We start from the raw sequence: 20,625 nt of genomic DNA, 5'->3' as shown, positions 1-20,625 counted from the left end.
AGTGCTATGTATCACTTGACTGATGCACTCTTACATCATCCACTTTGATGTAGGTAGGTGCATAACCCCTAGCATACCTCACAAATACTCAAAAGTCTCTTTAGAAAGAGGTTTGGTGTAAATGTCTAGAATCTTCTCTTTGTGCTTAAATACTCTAATCTGATTTCCTTTTTTGCAACTTTCTCTCTAATTATGTGATATTTAATAGGAGTTTGTTTAGTCTTAGAATACAAAATTGGATTCTTAAACATATTTATTGTGCTTGTCTTATCACAATGTATGACAATAGGTTCACTAAATTCTATCCTTATATCCTTCAGCATCTACTTCATCCAAAAAACATGATTACAATTGTTTGCTATTGCAACATATTTTTCCTCTATTGTACTCTATGAGGTATAGTCATGCTTCTTAATCAAGAAACCAATCTTTCTCCAAAAAAGAAAGCTCCACCACTCCTGCTCTTTCTGACATCCATACTACCTACCCAATCAACATTAGTATAAGCATATAAAGTGAAATCATTAGATCTATCACACCAAAATCTAAACTCTGATGTTCTCTTTAGATATCTATATATCCTTTTAGCTACTACATAATTTTCTTCTTTGCAATTAGCTTGAAATCTTGCAACAATTCCAACTGCATTTTTTATATCTAGCCTTATGTGATTTGAATATTGTAATCCTCTAATCATAGATCTATACTTCTTCTGCTCAATAGTACGTGTCTCATCCTTTTTAGATAACTTGTGTCCAATAATCATAGGTGTTCTAACTAGTTTCTATATTTACAAACCAAATCTTTTCAATAGATTTTTCAAATGCTTAGTCTAAGAAATAAAGAATTCCTTCTTTATTCTGTACAATCTATAATCCTAGGAAGTATTTCATCTCTCCTATAATACTCATATCAAATTCCTTCATTTCTTTTAAAAACTTTTCACTTTCATCATCATATCTACCAACGCCCCACCAAGGGATCCAAAAGAATTAACCTAAATTTTCACTAAGCTCGGTAGCATTTATTTTTCTGGAAACATGAAAGATAAACCATTCACATCCAACACATAGTAGTGGAAGAAATAACATACATTATACTAAAATCATACATAAGCATACATAACAAATTACATTCATTAAGGATCCCATGATGTTGAATCACATTTAAATTTAACTAATACTAAGTCCATCAAATACCACATCCATATGAAAGAATAACAAAAAATCCAATGTCCTTAAAATAAGATACATTTGTTCTAAATGCCTCTTGGCAAATTAAATTTGGAATGTTCAATCATCCACTGTACATGTCACAAGGTATGAAATGCTTAAAATAATATACATAAGTATAAATAGAATACATCATCCTCTTCAGATCCATGATACAACTGCAATAAAGTAAATGCAACCATCCACCATACATGATACATCCATCCATCATAAAACATATAATATCACATCCATCATAGAAGATATAACATCACATCCATCATAGAAGATATAAAATCCATCATAGAAGATATAGCCATCGATAATAATGATTGAAGAATAGAATGAAAATAAGTGCCAACAAAGAATGCTCTAGCCATAGTGACTTAGATGGATCTCAATGGTAAGAGTGAAAAAGAACTACCACCCAACCACATGGGACCTCGATGGCCCACTCCCACCACATTGAGAAGATAGTCTCAAGTCCCAAACAAGATATCAAATCACATAGCACAAGTACTCTCTAAGTCTAGGAATCCTAAAAGTATACTAACTCAAAGTTTCCAACATAGACTGACATATATACCCAGAGGCACACAAAGACACATAAGAATCTACTATGGAAGCAGGAAAGTGTCATCGCACAAATCATGTTCAGAGTTATCCGAGCAATCCCTTAGGAATCGTAGGTCCCTAGTGATCCCTATAGCCACTAGTATCCTCTCATACTGACAAGACATACTATGGAATGCAAGGTCATCACCAAGCATTCTCCCTACTCCCATCCTAGTTTGTACTAACACTTGAGCCATGGGCAAGAACATACAATTAACTCTTATTAAGTTCAATTAAGTTAGTATTTAGTGTAATTTTTTTACTTATTAAACAACTTACAATGAGTTACCCTAGTATCTTCTTACGGCCTTGGCCCCCATTGCAAGCCACTTTCTAACACTACATATAGATAACCTACCCTAAGCTCATGAAATCACAAATCACATGATCACCTCAACCCTATACAAGCAACTATAAAGCATCATAAAGATAATCCACAATATCACATCAATTCTCCATGAGCAACTAAAAAGCATCAAATGATAGATCACAATATCTATCGGTTCTTAACAAGCAACCATAAAATATCTCAAAGTAAATCACAATACGCATCAATTCTCAATGAGCAACCGAAAAGTATCCCAAAATAATACTAATCAAAGATATGAAAATGGTCAAGTCAAACATGTCACAACATGACATCATCAAGACCAAAATAAAAACTTTAGTCCCACCCATCAAGGCAACTAGAAAGTAATCCTTAAATCAAGTATCTCACAGCATAAATATCCCTATCCCACAAAGATACTAAAGCATAATAACGAACAATATAAACATACTCATCATAAGCATACCATCACATACATGGTTGAGCAAAATGATCGGGATTGAGTCAACATGATACCATACTCACAAAACCCCCAAGCCTCTGGTAGACATCCTATAACTGGTCAATAATCTAGCCAACCCAAAAACCCTAAAATATATAGCATAAAGAAAACACTAAATGCAAGTACATTTTTTGGTTCGTTAAAACCACATAGTTGAGTTAAATGTCGAGTTTTAGTTTTCCATTTCAGAGTTAGATATCAAGTGAAGGAATATTGTCTATTTTCCTTATAACTAACGCATGTATATGTTTCAATAGATCAAAGATTTTTTCCCCCATAACTCTTTTGAAACAATTTTCTAAAGTGTTCCAAGGATATATATTATATATATGTTATTTTGAAAATAATCCCCATTGTGTTTCAATAGAATAATTGAAAATTTAACATGAGCAAATATAAAATTCCCCTAATTATTATCTATCATTTATTTTAACAAATTAAATTTAATTAGATTTAATTAAATTGAATTTATGTTATGTTAAACTAAATAACAATTACACAATTAAATTCACTATAGTATAATTAATTATTAAAAAGTAAAATTACTATTAATAAAACCTTATTTAATTATATATATATATATATATATATATATAGAAATTTTGAGGTTAAATGAAAAATATTATATATGTTATAACCTTTAAAAAATAAAATCAATTTCAAAAATTAAATCGTATTGTGGTAAACATATTGTAATGTAGGCACTACTTTTACTAATGGCAATGTCGTAGCCCCTGCTGATGTAGGCCTGTGACAACACTACTGTCATAGTGCCTATGGCAACAGAGTCGCTGGCACTCATGCTAATAGAAATAGGGTGGGTGTATGAGGTTATTCCCTCCCCGCCCCAACACACATTAGTTTTTTTTATAATTAAAAAAAAAAGGAACATATTTTGTAATAAATATTTTCTATTGCACATTATAATTTTTTAATAAATAATTTATTTATAGAAATCTCATGTAGATCCATAATATATATATATATATATATATATATATATATATATATATATGTACATATATATATATATATATATATATATGTACATATATGTACACATATATATATGTACATATGTACATATATATATATGTACATATATATATGTATATATGCATACATACATATATATATGTACATATATATATATACATATATATATATATATATGTATATATATATATGTACATATATATATGTATGTATGCATATATACATATATATATGTACATATATATATATACATATATATATATATGTGTACATATATATATATGTACATATATATATATATATATATATATATATATATGTACATATGTACACATATATATATATATGTACACATATATATATATATGTACACATATATATATATATATGTACACATATATATATATATATGTACACATATATATATGTACATATGTACATATATGTACATATAAATATATATATATATATAGATATATATGTACATATACATATATATGTACATATATATATATATGTACATATATATGTACATATATATATGTATATATATATATGTACATATATATATATATATATATGTGTACATATATATGTACATATATATACAGATATATATATACATATATATATGTATACAGATACATATATACAAATATATATACAGATACATATATATATATATATATATATATATATATATATATATATATATATATATATATGTATGTATGTATGTATGTATGTATGTATGCATGTATGTATGTATGTATGTAATTCAAATTCTCAAAATTAATTTGATGGAAAACTTATGGCGATATCCCAATTAATATATTTTTTTTCTAGAAGATATTCCCATTACATTCAAACCCTATCCCAATAAATTTCTCAAATCTACTGAACATGGCTATACTCATTTTGTGGGTTTTTCCATAAAAAAAAATTATTTATTCATAAAAAAAATGCATACAACTAAAAACATTCTTCAAAAGAATTCCTCAGAAAGCATTCAACAAGCATGAAGAAGACAAGAAGGAAAAAGGAGAAAAATAATAGATGGAAAAATCATGGGTGTCTACCTAAACACTGATGCTAATTCGCTACACCTCAGAATTTGTAGAGAAAAGTCCCTTCCTTCTCCAACATTCGCAGTTCCACCAAAATGAAACCTAAGCTACTAGGAGTGTCTATAGATAAGGACCTCTCTTGAAGCACCTAGAATGTCTCTAGAAGCAAATAGGAGATAAGATAAGTGTTGACAACTAACCACAAGCCTTATCCAACCTTCTAGATGAGTGATAATAGTGATAAGGTTGTAGACACCATGGGCTTAATTAGTGTGCCAACTCATGTGTTGTTGACAACATATGCATAAAAGAGGTGCACATACTCCTAGGTAGACGTATAACTTTTATTTTTAATTCTTTTTTATTTAATTTAATTTTCCAATTAATTAAATAAAATTAATTTTTTAAATATCATATTAATTTTCCATTAAATTAAATCATTAATTAAATATTTTAATTAGACTTAATTAATAGAAAATTCACTAAAGACTTCCAAAGTAAAATATGAAAACCCATCATCAAAAAATTCATGCAAAATTAGTCTAAGGGGTTATAATCATGAATTACATCATTTGATGCATTCAAAAGGTACACAACTCAAATATTTTACCTACTTTTCTCGGACAAATTGTTTAAGGGTTTAGAATTTGGACTTATGAATTCACCTCACATCTCTTACCATTGAGATAATACGATAGGGTATGCTCATCCTCGCAATTCGGGGAAGTCAATACCCGATACTTGCAACCGACATAAAATCCATGCATGTACATACACAATATATACTAAGCTAAACAAGAAATGGCAAGAAGTGGTGCATCATGTAGATCTTGACTAGCAGATGATTATGACTCCCTTCCTTAACCACACCAGAATTGCCATACATAAAGAAAACAAACACACACACCATACACATGCAATATGGCGTAAGTATCCATAAGACGACACATGTAATAATCCACCTAACTAAACATCATCAATAACTAAAAACATTATAATAATCATCATGAATACATGAAATATAGAGTTCAATTAATCTCATCATATATCAATTGAATCTGAATCACAATATCTGATGATATCAAAATAATGCTACTAACCATCAAACATAAAAATGGCCTTACAAAGTTTGGTAGTGATAGCAATAATGTAACTAGGAAAATCTAAACTAGGGGTAGGCACTACATCCACCCCCCCTAGGATTATGCTTACTCCTAGAAGCATATAAACAAGTTGGGATATGAATCTCGTAATCTAGATGCACCCTCCAAAGTAGCTGAAGAGTCATCAGTAGGGTCCCATTGGATCCTTACCTGCTCTATGGTTCGACTCCTAAGGGTCAACTCCTACTGCTCCACAATATGAGCTAGCTTGAAAGCTAGCTTCCCATCCTCTACCTACAATGCATTCTAGTCAAGAACGTGCACCACATTAGGGATATACTGGCTAAGTACTGAAAAATGGAAAACATCATGAATGTGAGCTCGGTTGGGCAGTAAATAAAGGCAATAGGCAACTAGGCCAATCCACTCAAGAATCTTGAATGGTCCCACAAAGTAAGAGCCTAGCTTTGAACCCTTTTCATAAAGGATCTAAATCTTCTGTGGATGCACTCTTAAGAAGACCTTCTCTCCTACAAAAAACTACTTATCTATCCTATGCACATCAACATACTTTTTTCGCCTATCTTGTATCATAGTCAAGTCTTCCTAGATACACACTACCTATTGCTCTATATCACAAAGCATCTTAGGACCCAATAGGATGCGATCCTCAAGACTATCCCAACTCAAAGATGTATAAAAAAGACATCCATATAAATCCTAGAATGGTGTCATGCCAATAGAACTGTGATATACATTATTGCAAGAAAACTCCACTAGGTAGAGATAGTCCTCCCAATGTGTCTACCTATCCATCACATACATCTTTAACATATCTTTTAGAACCTAATTCACTCTCTTTTTCTAACCATCTATCTTTGGGTAATATGCTGAACTAAAATTCAACTGTGTTCCAAGAACATGCTACAGTGATGTCAAAAATGTAGAAGTGAATACATGATCCCTATTCAAAATGATCTTTTGGGGAATACCATGTAGTCTCATGATGTCTCAAATGAAGACATTAGCTATAGAATCTATAATATAGGAAGACCTTATTGGTGAAAAATGTGCCACCTTAGTCAACCGATCAATTGTGACCATAATAAGATCATGACGATGAGCATTCATAGGTAATCCTACTATGAAGTCCATAGAGATGATGTCCCACTTCCATGAAGGAATTAGATTTGGTTGCAAAAGTCCTTCCAAAGGTTGGTGTTCTTCCTTGACTCTTTGACACTCAAGACACCTAGCCACAAAATCAGCAATGCCATGCTTCATCCCACACCAATAGAATAGTCATTACAAATCTACATGCATCTTCTTTACACCTAGATGTACTAAGTAAGGTGCATGATGGACCTCTACTAGAATCAAGGTGCAAAGCTCATCTAGTAGCGACACATAAAACCTTCCTGAATGTCTCAAAAGGCCATTTGACTCTAGGACATAGTCTAAAAACTTACCCTTCAAAGGTATTCCTAAATCTATCTCTTTGCACACCTTCTAATACCAAGAATTAGTAGGGAGTGCCTAAAGTATCTGACTCCTCAAATCAACACTAAGAGTCATAGATGATATCACATGTCTCCTATGAATCAATGCATCTCCCACCACATTCTCCTTCCCTTGAATGTACTTCACCTTGAAGTCATACTCACATAGGAATTCCATCCATCACCTCTGGAAAGCATTCAGTTTAGGCTAAGTGAAAATGTATTAAAGATTGTGATGATCGTTATATAGTTCAAATATGTGGCCCAATAAGAAATGTCTCCATCTTGTCAAACCATGAACTACCACTGCTAACTCAAGATCATGTGTAGGATAATTTAGCTCATGACCCTTGAGCTTGCATGATTCATATGCAATCACTTGTCCATTTTGCATCAAAATTGCTCCAATCCCCTTAAGGGAAGCATATGTACACACCATAAAATCACTTGCTAAATCAAGTACTACTAAGATCAGTGCACTAGTCAAAATCTCCTTGAGTTTTTGAAATGCTTCCTCGCATTTCTCTATCCATATAAAATCCTTTCCTTTTATTTGAAGGGAAGTGATAGGGTGTGCTATTCTGGAGAATTTTTTGATGAATCTATGATAATAACTACCTTGACCCATGAAAATGTGAACTTTTGGCATAGTAGTGGGTGTAGGCCAATCTACTATTGCTTGTATCTTCACAAGGTCTATAGAGATACCCTCACTCGATATGATGTGCCCTAATTACAATATCTATGATTGGAAGAAATCACAGTTCACCACATTGGCATAAAGCTAATTATCTCTCAAGCACTGCAAAACCAAACATAGATGTTCCTCATGCTCCTTCTAGGACTTAGGATATATCAGTATATCATCAAGGAACACAAGTACAAGTCTATCAAGATAAGAACAAAACACTCCATTCATCAAGCACATGAAAATTGATGGAGCATTTGTCAGCCCAAAAGGTACCATTGTGAACTCATAGTGCCCATACCGAGTTTAGAAGGTGGCCTTATGAATGTCAGCTTCCTTTATGCGAAGCTGATGGTATCCTGACTTAAGGTTGGTCTTGGAAAACATTATTGCTCCCTTGATTTGATCAAATAAATCATTAATCCTTGGTAGAGTATACCTATTATTTATTTTCACCTTGTTTAGTTGTTTGTAATCAATGCAAAGGTGCAAAGATCAATCCTTCTTCTTCACAAAGAGCATTGGAGCTCCACATGGTGATACACTAGGTCAAATACTACCCTTGGCCAAAAGTTCCTCTAGCTAAAGATGTAACTCACTCAATTCCTAAGTGGTCATACAATAAGGAGCTCTAGAGATAGGCTTTTCTCTTGGAGTGAGGTCAATTCTGAAATTAATATCTCTCTTTTGGGGCTTGCCCAGAATCTTACTCGAAAATAATCTACAAGCTCCTATAAAATAGGGTGATATAAGGTCTTTTTCATAGGATCTTCCTCATCTAGCTCATTTACTATAACAACAAATATCTAACATCCCTTGTGAAAGCTCCACTTCAATTGCATAGCAAAAATTATTTGTAGAGATATAGGTCTCGGTATCCCAACAATCTCCACATCCTTCCCGTGGTCATCCGGACACCAAATAGTCTTCTTCCTATAGTCTATACTAGCTCTATGAGAGCCAAGCCAATCCATACCTAAAACCACATCATAGGAGCCAAGAGTTATAACCTAAAGGTCAACTAAAGTCTCAAATCCTCCTATGCCAAGCCTACACTTATGAACTACAAAATTTGTGGAAACCTTAGTGCCTGAGGCTAGTTTCCCTTGCCAATCATGATCTTGCTTAATTGCTTGTAGCTTACACTTAGCAACTAGAGTGGTGAAATAAAAGAATCTATAGCACCTGAATCAAAAAATATAGAGAGGTGTACCTCAGATAGCCCTCATAGTCTCAACCACTATCTTCTAATGGTCTTCCTAATGGTGATCTACCACTATAAACACTTTATGAGCTCTACCTACATCTCTAACTATGGGCTCAGATGTTGCTAGCCTAGTACTTGATTATTGAGGTGCTCGTTGTAGACAGTGAGCTACAAAGTGTCAAATCTACCCACACATAAAATATCTTGTACCTCTGCCACATCCTCTCCCTATAAGTGGTACGTTTGACTATTGGTGGCTATCCCTACTAGAAAAAGACTAGTTGCTCCATGTGGGCTAAGTATACTAATTTTGATTATTTCACTAAGCATTGCAATTGTTCTTGAAGTTAGAACCACTGCCACCACCCTCTGCCTAAGGGTATGATCCCTTCTACTACTATTCTTGCTGAGGCTACTATTGATACTAATTCCCCTTAGGAAAAGGAGGCTTTCGATTTCCATCGAATTTGTGGTTGCCCCTAGATCTTGATGTTGTAGGTGCTCCCACAAAACCTCCCTACACAAGGTTGACACTCTGTTCTACAAGGATGGCTTGAAATATTGCATCCTTGAGGGTTTTAGGCTCAAATACCTTAACACCCCCAAATATATGGTTTTTCAAAGCTCTAATAAAATATTGTGCCAATTGAGTTGGGTTATCATTGAATCTTGAAAAGGTCATGTGCTCATAGAATTTGCACTCATATTCTACCACAGTCATAGTGTACTGTTTGAAGTTATGGAACTCATCTGCTCTATGCTACTTCCATTCCTTTGGTAGAAATGGCTCATGGAAGCTCTCTAAGAATAGCTCCCCAGTGACACTATTCATATCTATGTCCGACTTCATTTCCTCAATTGTCCACCAAGTGGCCTCAAAGCTCTCTAGGTTGGTAATAGAAAATCTTGCTTTAACATTACTGTCAACGTCTTGCATGGAAAAAATCCTATCAAGGGAAATAAGCCATTGTTTAGCCACATATCCTAAACCATATCCATTAAAGGGCTTGACCTTGGACCTTGAAAGGTCCTTCATCTGAGTAGATACAATGGATCTATGTCGATTCGTTTGAGGGCTCCTAGACTTGGGTCTATGCTCATGTTCTGCATGATGTTCTCTATCCTAATCATGAATAGGAGGTAGGTGATCAAGAATGGTTTGCATCATCTATATTAGATCAACCTCCTCACACTAAACATCCCCCTCTCTAAGGTTCTCTTCTTGCTACTCACTAACCTACTCTTACCTACTCTCTTCTTGAGCAGGCCCTTCGCGAACAGACTCATGAACACTAATAGCACTACTATGTCCATGGCCTCTACCATGGCCTCTAATGGAAGACCTTATCCCAAATATCATCCTACAAAAATATCCAAGATAAAAAATACCATTACAACCATAATACATGTTACTATAAGCATATATATATATATATATATATATATATATATATATATATATATATATATATATATATATATATATATATATATATATATATATATATATATATATATATATATATATATATATATATATATATATATATATATATATATATAAGACACATGTTTTGAAAATAGAGAAAAGGTCAATTTCAGTTTTGCCTATGTTTAGGTTTAAGTATGATTTCCAGTTTTGAAATCTAAGTGTTGAAGTATGACAAATATTCAAGTAATAGTTTAAGTTCTATTTGTTTTAGTTCATCTAGTTCAAGTTTCAGTTTGAAAGCGATACACATGATAGTTCAAAGTTTTCATTTTTGTTCAACTAGTTAACAACTAGTGGCATTCCAATATACCCAGAGCTCCCATTGTAGAAACTTGGCTCTGATACCAAATGTAACACCCTACCAAGGGATCCAAAATAATTAACCTAAAGTTTCACTAAGTTTGGTAGCAGTTTTTTTTTTGAAACATGAAAGATAAACCGTTCACATCCAACACATATTGGTGGAAGCAATAACATACATTCAATTAAAAGCATACATAACCATACATAACAGGTTACATTCCTTAAGGATCCCATGATGTTGAATCACATTTAAATTTAACTAATACTAATTCCATCAAATACCAAATCCATATGAAAGAATAATGAAAAGTCCAATGTCCTTAAAATAATATACATTTGTTCCAAATGCCTCTTGGCAAATTAAATTCAGAATGCTCAATCATCCACTATAAATGTCATAAGGTATGAAAGGCTTAAAATAATATACACAAGTATAAATAGAATACATCATCCTCTTCAGATCCATGATACAAGTACAATAAAGTAAATTAAACCATCCACCATACATGATACATCCATCCATCATAAAAGATATAACATCACATCCATCATAGAAGATATAACATCACATACATCAATAGAAGATATAACCATCCATGATAATGATCTATGAATAAAATGAAAATAAGTGCCAACAAAGAATGCTCGAGCCATGGTGACTTAGATGGATCTCAAAGGTAAGAGTGAAAGAGCACTACCACCCAACCACGTGGGACCTAGATGGCCCACTCCCACCACTTTGAGGAGATAGTCTCAAGTCCCAAACATGATATCTAATCACATAGCACAAGTACTCTCTAAGTCTAAGAATCCTAAAATTATACTAAGTCAAAGGTTCCAACATAGGCCAACATATATACCCAAAGGCACACAAAGACACGTAGGAATCTACTATGTAAGAAGGAAAGTGTAATTGCATGAATCACACTTAGAGTTACCCGAGCAATCCCTTAGGAATCTCAGGTCCCTAGTGATCCCTGCGGCCATTAGTATCCTCTCATACTGACAAAGCATACTACAAAATGTAAGGTCATAACCAAGCATTCTCTCTACTCCCATCCTAGTCTGTACTAGCACTCGAGACATGGGTGAGAACATACAATTAAATCTTATTAAGTTCATTTAAGTTAGTATTTAGTGTAATGTTTTCACTTTTTAAACAACTTACAATGAGTTAATTTGGTAGCCTCTTAGGGTACTGGCCCCCATTGCAAGCCACTACACTACATATACATAAGCTACCCTAAGCTCATGAAATCACAAATCACATGATCACCTCAGTCTTATACAAGCCATTGGAAAGAATCATAAAGATAATCCACAATATGACATCAATTCTCCAATAGCAACTAAAAAGCATCAAATGATAGATCACAATATTCATTGGTTCTTAACAAGCAACTAGAAAATATTTCAAAGTAAATCACAATACCCATTGATTCTCAACGAGCAAGTTTAAAGTATCCCAAAATAATATTAATCGAGAACTCCAAAATGGTCAAGTCAAACATGTCACAACATGACATCATCAAGACCAAAATAAACACTTCAGTCTCATCAAGGTGACTAGAAAGTAATCCAAATATAACTGATCGATGACTCAAAATGGTTAAATAAGGTATCTCATAGCATAAATATCGCTATCCCACAAGGATAATGAAACATAATAACCAAAAATATAAACATACTCATCATAAGCATACAATCACATACATGGTTGAACAAAATGATCGAGATTGAGTCAACATGATATCACACTCACAAAACCCCTGAGCCTCTAGTAGACATCCTATAACTAGTCAACAATCTAGTCAACCCAAAAACCCCAAAATAGATAGCATAAAGAAAACACAAAATCCAAGTACATGTTTTGGTTCATTAAAATCACATAGTTGAGTTAATTGTGGGTTTTCAGTTTCTATTTCAGAGTTAGATATCAAGTGAAGGAATATTGCTTGTATTTTTTATAACTGACACATGTATCTGTTTCAATAGATCAAAGATTCCCCCCCCCCATAACTCTTTTGAAACAATTTTCTAAAGCGTTCCAAGAATATATTATATATATATGTTATTTTGAAAATAACCCCCATCATGTTTCAATAGAACAATTGAAAATTTAAGATGAGCAAATATAAATTTCCCCTTATTTTTATCTATCCTTTATTTTAACAAATTAAATTTAATTAGATTTAATTAAATTGAATTTATATTATGTTGAACTAAATAATAATTACATAATTAAATTCACTATAATATAATTAATTATTCAAAAGTAAAAGAAGTATAATAAAACCTTATTTAATAATAATATATACATATTTTTATATAGTTTGAGGTTAAATAACAAATATTATATATGGTATAACCTTTTTAAAAAATAAAAATAAAAATAAAAATCAATTTGAAAAATTAAATCATACCTGCAGTGGACATATTTTAATGTAGGCGTTGCTTTTTCTAATGGCATTGTCATGGCCCCTGCTAACGCAAGCCTACGATTGGGTATGGGGTTATTCCCTCCTCGCCCCACCACATGTTAATTTTTTTTTAAAACATATTTTGTAATAAATGTTTTCTATTGCACATTGCAATTTTTTTAATAAATAATTTATTTATGGAATTTTCATGCAGATCCATAAAAAAATATTTTTTTTTTACAAAAAAAATATAAATATGTATATATATTTTTGTTATCAAAATTCTCAAAATTAATTTGATGGAAAACTTATGGTGATATCCCACTTAATACATTTTTTATCTAGAAGATTTTTCCATTACATTCAAACCCTATCCCAATAAATTTCTCAAATCTATTGAAGAGGGCTATACTCATTTTGCAATTTTTTCCATAAAAAAAGATTAATTATTCATAACAAGAATGCATACAACCGAAAACAGTCTTTGCAAGAATTCATCAAAAAGCATTCAATAGAGACAAAGAACATAGGAAGGAAAAAGGAGCAAAATAATATATGGGAAAATCACGAGTGTCTACTTGGACATTGATGCTAATTTGCTACTCGTCAGAATCTATAAAGAAAAGTCCCTTCCTTCTCCAACATTTGCAGTTCCACCAAAATGAGACCCATGCTACTATGAGTGTTTGTAGGTAAGGACCTCTCAGGGAGCACCTAGTATGTCTCTAGAAGCAATCAGGAGATAAGATAATCATTGACAACTAAGCATAAGCCTTATTCAACCTTCTAGATGAGTGATAAGAATGATAAGGTTGTAGACACCATGTGCTTAATTAGTGTGCTCCTCCTGTGTAGTAAATAATGTATGCATAAAAGAGGTGCACATACTCCTAGGTAGACGTATAACTTTTATTTTTAACTCCTTTTTATTTTATTTTATTTTCCAATTAATAAAATAAAATAAAATATTAAAATATCATTTTAATTTTCCATTAAATTAAATCTTTTAATTAGATGTAATTAATAGAAAATTCACCAAAGATTTCCAAGGTAAAATATGAAAACCCATCATAGAAAAATTCATACAAAATCAATCTAAGTGATTATAATCACGAATTACATCATCCAATGCATTTAGAAGGTACACAACTTAGACACTTGTGCTACTTTTGTAGGAAAAATGGTTTAAGGGTTTAGGATTTGGACTTAAGAATTTATCTCCCTTCTCTTACCATTGAAATAATATGATAGGGTACACTTATCCTGGAAATTCAGGAAAGTCAATACTTGATACCTGCAACCTACATAAAATCCACACATGTGCATACATAATAAATACTAAGCTAAATAGGCAATTATAGAAAGTGGTGCATCACGTAGATACCAACTAGTAGGTGACCATGAATCCCTTCCTTAACCACATCAAAAACACCATACATAAAGAAAAAAAAATACAAACCATACAAATACACTATGGGCTAAGTATCCATGAGACACCACATGTAATAATCCATCTAACTAAACATCATCAATAATTGAGAACATTATAGTAATCATCATGCATACATGAAATGTAGAGTCCAAGTAATCTTATCATATATCAATTGAATCTGAAACACAATATTTGATAATCTGAAAACAATGCTACTAACCATCAAACATAAAACTAGCCTAACAAAGTTCGGCAATGATAGCGACAATGTAATTAGGAAAATGTAAACTAGGGGCAAGCATTGTTAGAGTAAATAATTATTTAATTATTAATTATTTATTCTATTACTTAAGCTTACTTAGGTTAGTGCAGTTATTTAATATTTTGTATTTAATGCATGTAGTGGTTAGTTGTTGACAACATGGGAGTTTGTTCCCTTCTAGCATGTTCCACCTTTTGTGGATATGTGTTGAGTTTTCATCCTTATCTTCTACCACCTTCTAGCTTGTTCTACAAGCTTCCATGAGCTCTTTATAAGCAACCTCTCTCATTGTATTTTCACAAGGCACTGTGCATATTGTAAATACATTTTCTTCTTGTGTTTGCACATATTGTCTCTCATGTCTATTTAGGGTTTTTCCTTTGCTCAATGCTCTTCCTTTTCTTGGCTTCTCTTTGACAGATTTTCGCATGCAGGTGATCTTGGGCATCTTCAAAGTTGGCTTTCATCAACTCCAACATGGTATCAGAGCCTTCCTGCTGCTGCTTGGTTGAAGATTTTTGAAGCCATGATTTGGAGTCGCAAACCCTAGTTTGTTTGTGCTTTTTTTCTTCAAATCAGGGGATCAACAATTTTTCAGAGCACATTGGGGCCAAATGGACATCACTATTAGATCTAAAAGGCTGTTTGTAGTTAGGATTCATTTAAAAATTTTCAATTTTGGAGACAGAGCTCCGGGAGGCAAAAATATTTAGCCCTATAGGCTGTCGTATGGACTGTACGATCATTTTTGGTGATTTTTTATTTTAAAAATATATAATTTTCATGCGCTACAGGGCAGCCACCTGTGCACCACCACGTAGCTGCCACTATGCTACTCATAGCGGCTATAGCTAGTAGCGCCACAGTAGTAGCCCCGTTGCCCGGCCACCACCGGCATGCCACCCCGACGCTACTTCTTTCTAGCACCTTCGCTGGTGCCGACCTCCTCCATTAGTGCCGCACCAGTGGCCATTCCACTGCCACCTCCCTATCGGCAACCCTGCTTTGCCTGTGTGTCTGCTCCGTCAGTAGTAGAAAATCATTTTTTGAACAGTCTACCACTCATCGTGTAACACATGGTAGGTGCGCCATGTGGCACTTTGCCATGTGGCCCTTGCCATGTCAGCCGCCTGCCACATGGCATCCATGTAGCACTGCCATGTGGCCTCTTTTTTTGTAGTGATGGCCATGTGGCCATCAATTTTTTTGCATTATACTACCGACATTAGCATGATGTCATTAGCCTTGCTTGCACATCTCCTCCAGGGTCATTTTGGACTTACTTGCGATTTTTTGGCCATAACTTGACCATACAGACATATTTTTCTGATCCAAAAGAAGTGTCAGAAAGCTAGTTCTAAGATGGAGACATTGGTGTAGGTATTTTTAGGTTTTGATGCATTTTTATTGCCTATTTTTTAGTTGAAGTCCAAAGTTCTATTTTTGACTTCGACAAGCATATGTTTTGCATTTCATGCCTATTTTTTGAAAACTTTATATTTGTGGAAAGCTAGTTCTATCACCTCTTCAGAAATATAGTCCTTTTCTTTAGTTTTTGGCCCATGCTCTTTATATCCTAGTTTTGGCCTTTTTTCTATATGGTGGATGTCTTGAGTGTTTTAGGCCCGAGGATCATTTTCCTGGCATGGTTTCTCTTTTTTTTAGGTGTACCTTGTTTTATTGCAGCCGTTTTTTAGTTTTGATCATTGTAACTATCATTTTGAAGCACTTTTATGTATCACACTAAGATAAAGTGCCACTTTTTCATTCCGAGGATCATGAACGTTGTTTTGAGTCAGTTGTACATGCACTATTTTCATAAAGCACCATGGGAGGGATAGTTGTTTGCTGTTTTAGGCATCCTCCCTTTCTCAAGTGAGTGTCCCTTCCACGGCATTAGCCCCATGTAGCATCAGTTTGACCATGTCTTTATAGGTGTTTGTACCTCTTTGCCTCTCTCATCATTCTTGGTTTGTCTACAGGAGACTTTGGCCCACCTTCTCAGTTGCCTGTCATCACACCCTGTCTGCATTAAGGGGGGGTTATGCTATTGTTTTAATGCATCCTTGGTTTGATTGTTCATTAGTGTGAACTATGTATTCAGTGGTTGATCCTATGTACAAGGCGATTGCAGTGGTTGGCTACCTATACATTTCGCTGAGATGGATCATCTACCATATAGGCATGCTTGGTTCGTGCCTTCTTCTTCCATGGAGGTTCTTTAGTTCTTTAGTTTGGTAGATTTTTGGCTTCTTCATGCTTCAGTGATGTTCTTCGTGATCACTCCTTGTTCCTGTTTTAGGTTTACATTTCCCTAGTTGAAGGCTTCTTTAGTTCTTCACTAGGTTCTTACATCTTTTTGGTGGAGGGTTTTTCCCACATGGTTTTCTCTCTTTCCCCATTTTACAGATGTTGCATTTTCTTTGCATTGTACTTGGGTACCTAACATGGCCTCATTGCTAGGACCCATTTTGCATTCATCTTAGTTTTGTGAGCTTAAGGTATTTCCCTAAGTTGCACTTAACGGGGGGGTGTTACAGTAAATAATTAATTATTTATTAATTATTTATTCTATTACTTAGGCTTACTTAGGTTAATGTAGTTATTTAATATTTTGTATTTAATGCATGTAGTGTTTAGTTGTTGACAACATGGGAGTTTGTTCCCTTCTATCATGTTCCACCTTTTGTGGATATGTGTTGAGTTGTCATCCTTATCTTCTAACACCTTCCAGCTTGTTCTACAAGCTTCCATGAGCTCTTTATAAGCGGGCTCTCTCATTGTATTTTCATAAGGCATTGTTAGGGATATTATACTAATCACTAAGGTAAATTATTAGAATGTATGAAAAACTCTAGTAAATTATAATATCCCTAACAATTTACCTTAATTTACCTTAGTGATTACTATAATTTAGTATATTTGACTTAGACATGTTACTATAATGATTTCAAACATACATTGATTAGGTAAATTATACTAATCACTACCTTAGTGATATTAGGCATGAAGAGTGGAACGTAAAGACAAGAAAAGTAGAGTGAAGTTGAAGAAAACTTCATTGCTGAGGTTTTATTGTGAGATTTAAGGTTTTTGACTTGGTCTACAAGGTTTGATAGTGATTGGTCTAGTTGACAAGACATAGGAATGAAGTTAAAGTACAATATAGACAATTATTTTGCAAGGAATAGTTGAGAGATCAATTAGACAGTGAGTTTAGTGGTCTTGCCCTAGAATCTATTTGGAAAATGGGTCCTTCTATCTTCCGCAACTCCTAACATAGTTGGCACAACTCCTAATAGGTTTGGAATCTCCTAATTGAGATTTAAAGTCTCCTAATAGGGACTCATATATACTAAATGTTGTAATAGACTCCTAACAGGGTCGAACCTCTAATAAGGAATATTTATATTAGTACATCATCTTGTAGGCATCATTCTCACTAGGGTTTTCCCTTTGATCAAGGGTTTCCCTAATTAACATATCTGGTGTATTGTGTATGTGCATTTTGTTATGGTTGATGTTTAATTTGGTTGAATGGTTAATATTATTTAAGGTTGATGAATGTTTTAATTATTGGATAATTGATTCACCACCCCCGCTTTCTCAATTATCTTGGTGGACTATTGTTTCTAACAAGTACACCATACATATGCAAGTATGGGGTAAGTAACCAGAGAATTGTATATAAATAATTCATCTACTAATCATCATGAGTTAACTAAAATCACTAAATGAACGTACATATATCATCATTGAAATAATCATGAACACATGAAATAACTAAGTAACTCATCAAATATATCAATTGAGTATGAAATAACATCTAATCAAATCTAGTAACCAAGTACCGATGATCATAAAACATAATCATAAAACAAGCCTAAAAGAATTTGTCAATCCAACGTGAAAAGTCAACTAGGGGTAGCCATGACAAGCTGATTGTCCTCTGCCACTATCTGACTGAGCATCTTCTCATTGCATCTTAGATGTAAGATGGTAAACAAACATCAGGAACTACTTTCCCAATACTCTATCTTTGAACTACTCTCTATAAATCGAGTACAACTTCCATATGTCTTTGACTTAGACTCTGCACACTTGACTACCTGATTAGGATACAATATAGAACATGTCTATGACTATGCATTACCAGACACTCAAGCCATTGTCTGTATCATTAAGATATTTGTCTGCTACTCAGCCAGTCTTTATAGAAACCATGATATGTTGACATCAATGAAAAGAACAATCATGAATGCAACATATCAATACTCTCCAATGCTTAGGATACTCCCCCAAAGTAGTATCATCAACATTCATGCTAACATTTTTCGAAAAAAGAAGCAACCAAGATTGAAAAATTTCCCAAAAGTTATTTTGAAGAGGAGTATAATAATGAAGTTTTCTAAGAACAAAAACCCAACAATCATATATGAATGAGCAGGTGACAAACAAGTGATCCACTGATTCATATTCTTCATTACACAAGACACATTTAAATGGAGGAGCAATATTGAACTTAGTCAATCTATCACTTGTAAGAATTTTGTGTTTAAGTGCAAGCCATGCAAAACATCTAGCTTTTGGAAGAACAACATGATTCCAACAAAATTTATAAGCTCTAGATGGATTCTTTTATGCAGCTATTCTTTGTAACAACTTATACCCCTCTTTCACTGAATAGAAACCATCTTTAGCTGGAGCCCAAAACAATCTATCTTCCCCATCTGAAATGTAAACAAGTCTCTTGTATAAATAGTCCCTAAACATTTGTTTCTCTTGAATAGACAAAAGCAAGTGATCTAGATTTTTCCAAGTGACTTTCCTAGAATAGGGACAAATTTTATCTATAAAATCAATGACTCTATTACCCCAAATTGATTTTGAAATGTTCATTATGTTCTAAGAAAATTGCAAAGTATGAAGAGGTGGAAATCCATTCCATGAGTCCCTCCAAAAGTTGACTCTATCTCCATTATTCAACTCCCAAGAAATATATTTAAGAAAAATATCTCTGGAAGAGATCATAAAATCCCAAATCACACAGCCTTTAGGGGGATTAAGAATTGAAAAAATTCTTGTGGGGTCATTATTATCTAAATATTTTTGTTGCATTATCTGACACCATGTTCATTGAGGTTTAGTGTACATATGCCAAATGAGTTTCCCACCAAAAGCTACATTTCTCTTAGTCAAATCGTGAATAACTGCTCCACCAATGGCTGGAATATGAGCCATGTCATGAAGTAATACAAGCAGAATCTTTTTATCCCCATTCATATTTCTTGCCCAAAGGAAACCTCTAATCAAGTTTTGGATTTTTAATAAGATTGATGCCGACGCTTTAAGGACTGCAATATAGTAATTTGGGATTGTTGAAAGTACTAATTTTATAAGTAGAATTCTTCCTGCTAAAGAAAACCATCTGGCTTTCCAAGCTACCACTCTAGACTTAATTCTTTGAATAATCAAATTCTAGTAGCTTGTCTTATTTGAT

The 20,625-nt window shown here is 33.4% G+C and overlaps 1 pseudogene; it reads right to left on the bottom strand.

Moving 5' to 3' along the window:
- The window catches only part of LOC149542544 (regulator of nonsense transcripts 1 homolog), a 69,253-nt pseudogene extending 55,766 nt beyond the window's left edge, over positions 1-13,487 (bottom strand).
- Positions 13,488-20,625: the final 7,138 nt, after the last annotated feature.

This window comes from Cupressus sempervirens, chromosome 8, assembly GCF_028749045.1.
Source record: "Cupressus sempervirens isolate cs-2001-9-10 chromosome 8, ASM2874904v1, whole genome shotgun sequence".
NCBI classification, from domain to species: Eukaryota; Viridiplantae; Streptophyta; class Pinopsida; order Cupressales; family Cupressaceae; genus Cupressus; species Cupressus sempervirens.
This window is presented reverse-complemented; position numbering and strand designations above follow the sequence as displayed.